This window comes from Osmia bicornis, unplaced genomic scaffold, assembly GCF_907164935.1.
Source record: "Osmia bicornis bicornis unplaced genomic scaffold, iOsmBic2.1, whole genome shotgun sequence".
NCBI classification, from domain to species: domain Eukaryota; kingdom Metazoa; phylum Arthropoda; class Insecta; order Hymenoptera; family Megachilidae; genus Osmia; species Osmia bicornis.
Window position 1 is genome coordinate 560,523 of NW_025791318.1, and position 6,575 is coordinate 567,097.

The 6,575-nt window shown below is 39.8% G+C and overlaps 1 long non-coding RNA gene across 1 annotated transcript; it reads right to left on the bottom strand.

The window, feature by feature from the left end:
* Positions 1–1,826: 1,826 nt before the first annotated feature.
* Positions 1,827–3,016, bottom strand: LOC123988966. Its single transcript, XR_006830344.1, has 3 exons — positions 2,381–3,016; positions 2,068–2,168; positions 1,827–1,901 (listed from the first exon to the last, which is right to left on the bottom strand). It is a non-coding gene; the product is annotated as an uncharacterized LOC123988966 (long non-coding RNA).
* Between the last annotated feature and the right edge of the window lie 3,559 nt (positions 3,017–6,575).

The following is a 6,575-nucleotide window of genomic DNA, read 5'->3' on the forward strand; positions in this document are numbered from 1 at the left end:
AACGCCGACGCACTTTCACGAAACCCCGTAGACACCTGCATGAATCCTGTTCCTCAACAAAAAACCGTACGGTCTGATGTTGATTTTAATTCGAATTCACAACGATTGGAAGGGGTGCTCACTTGTACGGGTAAGGTGCCACCTGCAGATACTGAAACAGATAGAGTAGATGAAACGTTATTTATTGGAAATGAAATTCTTGTGGCCTCTGCTTTCTTGGCGCGCGGGAACACAGCGATCGACTTTAATGAGACTACGAATAAAGTTAATGATAGTACGAACTTACGAGTATTGCCCTTGTTGGCTGGGAATTCAACGGATGAATTTAGTAAAGGATTGTCCCACTCGAGTACCTCCATGCTCGAGGTGCAACTTGTCGCGGCTTGTAGGGGTACGTTAACCCCATGTTGTGATGTTCCACGCTTGCCCCCGGGTAACGTAGCTCCGGGAGGTCAAGTGAGTGAAGCCGGCGCCATCCCGATTAATAGATCCGGATGGTCGCACGATGAGTCCACTACAAAAACGGCTTCGCCGGGTGGACGAAAAGCGAGAGTACTTCCTGGAGGGGAAGATGAATGTAAGGAATTGTCGCCTGGGATAAGAAGCCCAGGTGATAGAATGGGAACGCCATTGTGTCCAGCGCGTCATGGTTCACGCTCGTTGGGATGGACTAGTATGTCTTTGCACGTTTCCCAACGTTCGGTGAGCCTGAATACGTGCTTGTATGGCTTTGAATGTGAAACAACACCGATACGGCCGATACAGCCGGGTGAGAATGAATGTGTTAGGAACTGCACTGGCGAGAGGATCAGGCAGGTAGAGGACAAGATTGCACAGGGAAATCCTGGGGAAAAGGCAACTTTAAAAATAGTTTCTATACGTAAAGGTATAATCATGGTTAGTAATGAAAATGATGAAAATACAGATAACAGTCAGGGTAGAGTTTTAATTAATAATGCAGATGATACATTAAACAGACCTGCGGTACATCCTTCTTCCTTACCCACTATTCTCGATGTAAAAGACAACTTATTCATGAGACAAGACAATCTCGTTCATTTTATTCCTTTAAATTGTATTGATACATCTCAAACCACTGTGGGTTTGTTAAACCGAATTGGATTCTCGGTAGGGGAAGTACAACAATATCAATTTGAAATCGGCAATGCCATGGCTTTTCCGCATGATAAACATTCCGTCTTCTTTTTATTTTATAAGAATGAACATCAAAATGAGTTTAATCTCGATTACGTCGAAGCCTCGTTAAAATCACTCAAACCTCTTTTAGACACCTTGGACACGAAAACGTTTAGTATCTTGATAGATCCGGACAGATTCAACCCTACGGAGCGGGGTAATATAATAAATTTAATCAAACAGATTTTCGATAGTTCTGAATATATCATTACCTTGTGCACTGGAGAAATTGTAGTTCCACCGGAATCGAGTCGTCTTCAAATCATTCAGGAGCACCATGAATCTGCAATTGGAGGTCATAGGGGTATTTTTAAATTGTACCAACTTATTCGCGAACGGTTTTATTGGCCGGGTATGGCAAAGGAGATTACAGAATTCGTTCGCACTTGCCCTATTTGTCAGAAGAATAAAAATTACATAGCTGCAATCAAACAACCAATGCAAATCACCGATACACCCCGTCAAGCCTTTGAGAAAATACAAATGGATATAGTTGGACCTCTACCCGTAACTAATAAAGGAAATCAGTATTTACTCACTTTGCAGGATAATTTGACTAAATATTCTGACCCGTGGATGTCCACGGGTTATCCATACTGATCAAGGGAGGAACTTCATTAGCCAGGTAATGAAGAATTTCTGCAGGATTTTTCAAAATACAGCGAATAACATCCACGGCTTTTCATCCTCAGTCGTTGGGTTCTCTTGAAAGAGCACATCGTAGTTTTATTAATTATCTCAAACACTATTGCACAAAAACGGATTGGGATGATTGGATATGCTTTTGCATTTTTTCATATAATACTTCTGTACACGAGGGCACTGGGTTTACCCCTCACGAATTGGTTTTTGGTGTTAAAGCCAACATACCTTCTGAATTTGCCAAGGGACAAACGCCTCGAACTTTTGCACAGCATTTTGAGGAGCTTTTCAATAAAATCACCACCACACAGACTATGGCTGCGCGAAATCTAGAAAAAGCAAAACAGAGAAGTAAGGGTTACTACGATAAGAAATTAAACCCATGTAAATTTAAAGTAGGCGATATGGTATATCTACTCAAGGAGCCTAGAACTTCTAAATTTGATTGCGACTGGCTGGGTCCTTATAAAATAAGCCGAATGTTTGGCGACTTAACAGCGGAATTGGAATTAAAAGAGAATAAATGTAAAATAGTACATACCAACAAACTAAAATTGGCGTGTATACGGCTAGATGATATTACCGAAGACTGAATTAGATCGTTGTTGCCTTGTAAACTTGCGATTATACTCTATTAATATTATGGCTTATGAATACACCAGAGACGATTGATAATAGATGGGAGAATTATTATTTGTTGTATGTTTACATATACGGATTATGCTGGGTGCGAAATTACGAACTATTGAATGGACTATTGAAGTTGTACGACGCGTGACTTTGGAATGAATTAGTTGATACAGACCTACTTTCACGTTATTAAGGAGCAATGTTTTGAATGAAAAAGCTGTTTTATGTAAACACCTTTTGTATAAGGGGGAAGGTGTAACGTGAAACGTTTATCACGTGAATATGTCTAGAATGGTATGGCGACATTGACATGGGAATATTTATCGAATAGACTATTGTATCGATATGTCTCGAATGTTCTTCGAGGATCTTTTGTATCGATGGCTATAAATTAAGAGCGGAGTTTAAACCATCTGCGTGTACGCTCGTATTATAAAATAAACAAAGCCTAAAGTTGTAAACCCCTCGACATGGGTGATCGAGCTGAGAGAAGGCCGGAAATCCAGAGAATGGAATAGTTTCACTTAGTAAATTCCTAAAAGACAAATTTATGATAGACCATAGCTAATTCGTTGTTTTCGACCAAGTCACGAACGGTCCTTAAAAGTAACGAAGTCTTTTCGATATCCTGTCTTTTCATGCACTCTAAGAGGGTCGTAAATTTCCTCAAGAGTTGCCTTTGGCAAGTACAAGGTCTTGTCTTTTCCTATTTTCTCTGGGTCCCACGCTTTCTCGTAGCACATGTGCGCTGCAACGTTCTAGCGTCTTGGCGGAGCGCCTCCACTTCCACGCGCCTGAGGGTGGACCACAGCCAGGAGAAGGGGCCCACGCGAGACGGGGTGGACTCCTCCACCATTGGACGAGGGATGATCCTGAGGGAGGATCCAGGATCCATCAAGGAAGGGGAATCGACCGACGACGCGCGAAGATCTCCTCCGCTAAGCGTAGAACGTTCAGAATGATTTTGTCGCTTGACTCTGCAAAGTTGTTCTCACGCCGAAAATCAATATCATACTTGATTGAAACAGCTTGATTAAGTTCTTGAGATTAAACTATAATCAACAGTGAACATAGTTTATTTGTTTTATTTTCGCGCCTTGCGAGCGGAGCGCCTTCGCGCTCCACGAATCACCTTACCTGCGCCCAATTCCCCAGAAATCCCTATACACCGTGAACGGACACGCAACAATATATTCTTTATTTTATTTTATTTATTAATTTAATCATAACACCTGAATTTATTTATTTATTCTCCCTATGTACCATTTATGTTAGTTCCTTCATTTACGTGTTTGCGAAATCGCTAAGTCCCTATCTTCTTAGTTATTCCCTTACTTAATTAGTTATTGCACTTCCCCATCTCTTACTTCCATCCTTTCAGTACTTTACATCAGTACCGTTTATTGTTTGCACATGCCTATCTATACCTCCTGTACTCTATGTTTGATAGTGTCATGGCGTATCGCCTTCCCTCTATCTGTTTATCTTGTCCCTGATTCTTTTACAGTATTGCCTCGAAATAAGCAAGTGGCTCGGGACCGAACCGTTGCTTATTTCGAGGGAGGTAGCTATTCGGCTTGACTTTGTTCTCGAAACGGGACGATAGAGAACGCGAGAAACGAGTGAGAGATCCGAGGTAGCGGCAAATCATATAGTGATCGGCCGAGCAGCGATGTTGTTTTTTGAACAAGGATAGAAAGCATTATATACATATATTCCATCCTTCTTCTACTAACCGATGTCACTGCTCAGTCAAGCGTGAAATTTATTACCCTAAACATCGGCTTCGCGCTTTCATGGACCTCTCACTCATTTCTCGTACCTCTCACTTTGCGGGCGACTTCAAACAAAGAAGAGGGGATAGCGACTTGCTTATTTCGAAGTCGAGACCACTTGCTTATTACGAGGCAATACTGTACTGCTATTTCCTCGTTTAACTGTCTAACATTTTTTATTTCTATATTATTATTTGTATCGCATACTATCTTTGGATTTGATTAAACACCTAGCATTAACCTTATATTAACCTAAATCAGTCTCCTTATTGTATATACAAATTATTTATCTTTTCAGGTTAATCAACCTAGTTTTTAATTTTCATCCCGCATTCTCACGCAGAGAGAGAGGAAGTTTTTTTCTTTTAACCCCGAACAGGCTGCATCTACCGTTATCACCTTAAGGTAAGCCCACTATCTTTTCTATAAAGAGACAGAAGAACATTTTTTTTTTCTATTACAGGTACTTTTATACTACAGGTACTTGTTGCATTCTTTTCTATTTATTTTTGCAACTAGGAAATTTCTCCTTACTAACTAGTCTATTTTTGTAGTTTATATCCCTCATTCTGGAACACCCCGCATCGTGTGTCATTTTGACTGCGCCGTGCCACAAAACACACCATCCGGTGTGCTCCCCCGGGTAAGCGTCTAAACTTCCATTTTAGCTTTACTCGTTTGATTGGTGTTAATAACCTATCTGTTTATTCATATCCCCTGTATGCCTTCAGACTTCGGGCCACCAGCTGATTTTATTTGACTGTATACCTACTTTATTGATTTACTTTGCATAGCATGCCGTCATACCTATCTATTGTCCCGTGTTTAAAAGGAAACGTTTTGCTCCATTTTCTTTATATAAATAGTACATTGAATAAATATAATAATAATATAGTCAAAAAATAAAATAAATAAATAAATAAATTGATAAAAATAAAGAACTAAATAAATAGGACACACAGTCTACGCAGATAAAATTGACTAGATATAAAAGTACTTATGGAATGTAAATAGGTAAATAGATATATAAATAAATAAAATGACTAGATATGTATCACAGCTGCACCCAACGAACTGGCTCCGTTTAAATGCATATATATATATATATACGCATATATATACATACATGCATACACACATACATATCCCTACATATAATTTTTTTCTCTTATAGGTATATCTTCACTACTGTGTTCAGCCATGAAGAAGAATTTCGCGGGAAATTTCTTCTGGCGTATTAACGCCCTACATACCGGAACAGTAGGGTCACATGCCCTTGGTATCAGTCACGCAACATTGTTTTCCTTTTTTTGCTTTATCCTTTTTCTTATTCCTGATTTTTTATTTTTTTTTCCACTGTTATTGTTCCTATTTTTGTTTTTGTTCTTTTCTTTTTTTGCTGATGTTTCCCTTTTGTCTTAGCCTCTCTTTCCTGATATCCTCTCTGTACTCTTTTTCCTATTTCTCTTTTGTTTTTATACACTCTTCACAGAACTTCCTGATTAGCGCGTTCGCCGATTCCTTCTTTAGCAGTTCTGTAAACGATTCCACGTCCCATCTATCAGGTTGGAGGCTTCTCTTTAATTCCATTCTCTCCGCCTCCCATCTGGGACATTGGAATAGTGTATGCTCCACGTCATCCCATGGGTTGTCGCAAAACCAGCATTCTGGTGTTTCTTCTTTTTTTATTTTGTTCAGGAAGCTCCCAAAGCATCCATGTCCTGTGAGGGCTTGTACCAGGTGGTAGTTCAGTGTCGGGGGTCCCACTTTGTTCCATTTAATAGTGTCCGGTATTATTTTTTTGGTCCATATACCTTTCTCAGTTTTCAGCCACTCTTTTTGCCAGCATTGCTTCGTGATTTCGTGCTCTTCTTCTTTGATCTTTTTTGTCATTTTATTTCTATTTTCCACTGTTGTAGGATTTATTTTCTCTTCATGTTCCAACTCTCGTAGTCTATTGAAAATTCTCTCTATTTCTAGGGCTACCATATCCCATGGTATCTGCCCTGTGACTACACATAGCACCTCCGTTGACACTGATTTGTATGCCTTACATAGTCTGTTCAGGGGCAGTCTTTGAGTGGCCCTCAGTAGTTTTATGTTCATCTTATAGTTTACAGCCCTCGCCCATATCGGGGCTCCATACATTACTACTGATTTAATGACACTGTAGTACAGCATTCTGGCTTTGCTCCCTGCTCCCTTTATACTTTTCATCAATATATTTAGTTGTATTGCATACTTGCTTGCCTTATCTGTTGCTGTCACTAAGTGTTGTCTGAATACTTGATTGCATTCAAAGACCACCCTCAAATATCTAGCCTTATAGCT